The sequence below is a fragment of the Pistacia vera genome, unplaced genomic scaffold (genome assembly GCF_008641045.1).
Source record: "Pistacia vera cultivar Batoury unplaced genomic scaffold, PisVer_v2 Contig832, whole genome shotgun sequence".
Lineage (NCBI taxonomy): Eukaryota > Viridiplantae > Streptophyta > Magnoliopsida > Sapindales > Anacardiaceae > Pistacia > Pistacia vera.
In genome coordinates this window covers 44,722-49,154 of record NW_022196704.1, presented here as the reverse complement: position 1 = coordinate 49,154, position 4,433 = coordinate 44,722, and the positions used below count along the sequence as shown (strand labels likewise).

At 37.5% G+C, this 4,433-nt stretch overlaps 1 pseudogene; it reads left to right on the top strand.

Moving 5' to 3' along the window:
- Positions 1-4,216, top strand: LOC116118044 (annotated as a pseudogene).
- Positions 4,217-4,433: the final 217 nt, after the last annotated feature.

The following is a 4,433-nucleotide window of genomic DNA, read 5'->3' as shown; positions in this document are numbered from 1 at the left end:
ACCCTCCTGTGCTGCTTGGACAAAGCCAGGGTTTTTGGTAATCCAGAGTTATTCCAGACCATGACTCGACTGAGAACGGACCAAGTTCTGAAGGACAACAAGACTCGCGACCCTGACTCCATTACGTCTCTCGCTCTCACTCACAAAGCTCTCTGTGACGTACTATCGACGCCGTTTTTATCATTCTCTCACTATCTCAAACCCTACTTTTGCCAACACTAATCCTTCAATTCAACATGTTTCAGGTCTCTTGCTTGAGCGATTTCAAGAACTTGGAGCGACTTGACTTGAGCTTCAACAACCTCACTTCTCTTGAGGTATTTTTAATAACATTTATGCCCGGATCATGGTTGTAGAAATGAAACTGAATTTTATTTGCTTATTTTTATGTTGTATTCAAAGGGATTGAAGTCTTGCGTGAATTTGAAGTGGTTATCGGTTGTGCAAAACAAATTGCAAAGCTTGAAAGGAATTGAAGGACTTTCTAAGCTTACTGTAAGTTTCATCTCATTTACTTTTCTTCATTCTTTTATAGGTTAATTGGTTTGTGGAGTTACTTTGCCTTGTCTTTGTGAATCAGGTGCTAAATGCGGGTAAAAATAAACTTAGGTCAATGGATGAAGTTGGGTCCCTTGCCAGCTTACGTGCTTTAATATTGAATGGTAGGTTTGGGAATCTGTAGCATTTTATGTTTTAGTTGTTGAAGGTGATCACTTTGTGCTCATTCTTGTATTGTGACTGATGGTGCAGACAATGAGATCGTTTCCATTTGTAGGCTTGATCAAATGAAGGACTTGAATACACTAGGTATGAATTTTTAGTTCTCATTTTGACACCATTTTGTATGACTTACTATGTTTATTAATGGATTGACATGGCATGCTTTAGCTTAAGTTGGCAGACAATGAGATCCTTTCCATTTGTAGGCTTGATCAAAACAGACACCATTTTGTTTATTTAATGGGAAAGTGGAGAAAAATGGAGATGTAATCCTAACAAAACATATTGGAGGTAAAGGCAAAAGTTGTTGCAATTAGGGGTGTATACGATCCGAGCCGAGTATCTGTCGGCTCGAGCTTGGCTCGTAAGCTACAGTGGCAAGTTTGAGCTTGAGCTCAATCGAGCTTAAAAACTCAAACTCGAGCTCGAGCTAGAATGGATGCTCAAACTCGAGTTTGAGCTCGAGCCGGCTCAAACTCGTGAACTACTCGTGTATATGATGGAAATTGCAATTCTGGAGCTCTAATTGACTTCTGATTCAATACAATCTTGCAGGACACAGCCAAGAATTCACTCAAAACATAACCAAGAATCTCTCCAAAACAACAATGAACATAATACAAAACATTAACAACACAACAACAAAAGCCAGCCATCTCCCAGCATCAAACATCTCCCACCACCTTAAAATCTAGCATAACTCACAATAAAAGCCACCATAAAACCCCTTCTAAAATCCACTCAAAACTCACCATATTGTCGGTCAGATCTAGCCACCGTCGTGGCCTCTGTGGGCAACCAGATCTAGCCAGCCACATGGGCTACACGGTCGACTAGATCTGGCTAGCGTCGTAGCGGCCATCCATATTTGGCCATCTTTATGGCCTCGGTCAGCCATGGTAAAAAGAAAAAAAAAATGAAAGAGAGAAAAATGAGAGAAGAAAGAATGAGGGAGAGAAAATAGAAAAGAAAGTAAGGACGAGGAGAAAAAAGAAAAACAAAGAAAGGATGGGAGTGAATATATATATATTTCCAGCTTGGCTCGGCTCGCGAGCTTGTGAGCCGAGTATCCAGTTGTTCGAACTTGGCTCGCCGGTTGAGTCGAGCCGCTAGAGCTTGAGCCGAGCCCGAGCCACTCGCGAGCGGCTTGGCTCGGCTAGCATCCCTAGTTGCAACTAACCTCATACAAGACAAAGCAGGTTGAAATGAAGAATTGATGTTGAACTTAGGATCCGCTAATAGTTTTTATGTATAAAGCTGATTGGCTTGTAGGAAGACCGGAATGACAGAATCATCTCAATCCCTACATAAGCTGCTACTGCCAACCGGCTCAAAATCCCTAGATTAGTGTCTGTTTTCTGTTTTTCTCAGGTGTCTGTTAGGAGGTTTCTGGTCATATGTAGATTCTACAGGCATCACAAGGAAAGGCCTTGGAGTTTTTCAAGGTGTAATTTGAGGCCTGGTTCCCTCCACAAGTTTTCTTGACATAGCAAACATACTCCAAGGTTAATAAGATTGTTGCTGCAGCTTAAAGAGTAGGATAATTTTTCTTGGTTATTATTAGGTTTATCGGGTCCACCTCAGTTCAAAAATGGGTCTGAACATATAGGGTAGTTGGGATGGCAAAGGAGTCGGGCAGGGGTAGGGGCAGGTTTGCCTTACGATCCTCATACATGTTTCCATATTTATACACTTATTTCAAAGCTTTAGACTTTCTTGTTTAAGAAAAAAAAGGTTGAAATTCTAGATTGGTAAATGTAATTCTTATAACATAAAGATAGGTAATTATTTTTCACTTCTATGTGATACTTATTTATATAAGTTTTCTTAAAAAAAAAAAATAATAATAATAATAATAAAATAAAAAGATAAATATATAAATAAAGCATATAAGTGCTCTTTACTGAAGTCATCAATAAAAAAGGGGCTTGCTTGTGAGATGCTATAGCTTTAGCGTCAAGGGAGTTCTGAGTGGGAGGAGAGGATTAGGTGAAGTGAGTAAGGGACTTAAAAAAGAAAAGTATCTAGAATTAATTGTGTTTAATAAAAGATTGTTGGCAATAATTTCTAATTTACTGTCGACAGCATTTGCTTTTAACACCTACATTGTATCCCTTATTTATGTGAATTGACAAAAAAAAATTGAAAAAAAAAAATGGAGATGGTGTCAATCCACGTGAAGGTTAGCACATGTTGTGTAAAGAAACAACAAGTGTTATAGAGATTGAGTTAACTACTGCTGTTATCTAGTGCAATCTGATGGATTTGACAGAGGAGTTAAAAGTAGTTATTTCCAATGTCAATATACCAACTTCTTAATTATTGAATTGCAGTGGATCAATTAAGGTAGTTATTGTTTATCTATTTATTTTTTGAATTTGAATTGGCCAACAGTTCTTGATTAATGAAATATTTTGGTTTCAAATGAGTAATAGAAGTCAAAAAATCGAATTGAAAATTGATTATTGGAATGAAAGATTACTTTGTAGTCAATAGAATCTAAATGATGCTCATTTTGGGATTCTTCGTAGTCTTGCTAGAAATCCAATCCGTGAAATTGGTGAGTCTTGCTTAAAATGAAATCTCTAACGAAGGTAAAAAATTCTTTGGTCATCATTGTCTTCAGCTACAATTCAGCATGAGTGTGCTAAGGTGCTAATTTCTCTTGTGCCAGCTTTCTTCTCAATTGCAGGTGAGAGTGTTGGTTTGTCACTCAAGTCTGTGCTGAACTGAAAGAACTCAGACTTTCTCACAATGATATTAAAGTACGTGGTCTACTCACTGGTTATTCTTTTGAAAGCCAACATTTGACAATAAATTAATAATAATTGATTAGATTGCTTTCATCAATTATTAACAATAGACAACATTTGATCATTAAGTTACTTATATCTTCTCGTTCTCTATGATTTGCGTAGGCTCTCCCAGCTGAGTTGGCTTATAAAGAAGCTCCGAAATTGGACTGGGAAATACTTGATTACCAGATGGTCAGACTTTAAGGTGAGACTTGAGGAATGAACTTTTTGTTTCCTTTCTAGTTATTATTGTTATCTGAGATATTCTTCACCGCATATATTGACAACATGCATTAATGACAGGTGCTAAATTCATTAGTTAGTTGAGAAATCTCAATCTACAAGGCAACCCTATAGCCGAAAATGATAAATTAGCAAAGAAGGTAATGAGTTTGGCATGTTATTCTTGTGATGTCTTTTGAAGTCTAGCCTTGCATTCCTTTCAGGATGATTTGAAATCAATAATATTGCAGGTAAGAAATTCATTGCCAAACTTGCATGTATTAATGCTAGACGATAGATAAAGGCACCAAAAATGATAAGGGAGACATGGTTGATGAAGTTGATGATTCAAAGAGTGCTGCTAAAAACATAAAGTTCATTTGGCAGAGAAAAGAGATCACATCAAGGAAGTGAACTCCAAGGGACTGACTGGTCAAAATGAGGATAATCAACTGATGGCTCCTAGTATCTGGTACGGGAAAAGAATTAAAGCGTAAAAGGAATGACACAAGTGACAAACTCTTGAAGAAAGAAGTTCAGCAAATAAAGAGGATTTTGCTGTTGAAAATAAATTAAAAAGAAGTCAAAAAGAAACCCATGTTGTGTAAAGGATGAAAAGGGAGATGGGCATACTGTATGGAGAAAGGATCGGAGCAGGAGAGAAACAAACTACCGACAAGTGCGCAAGAAAGAAGA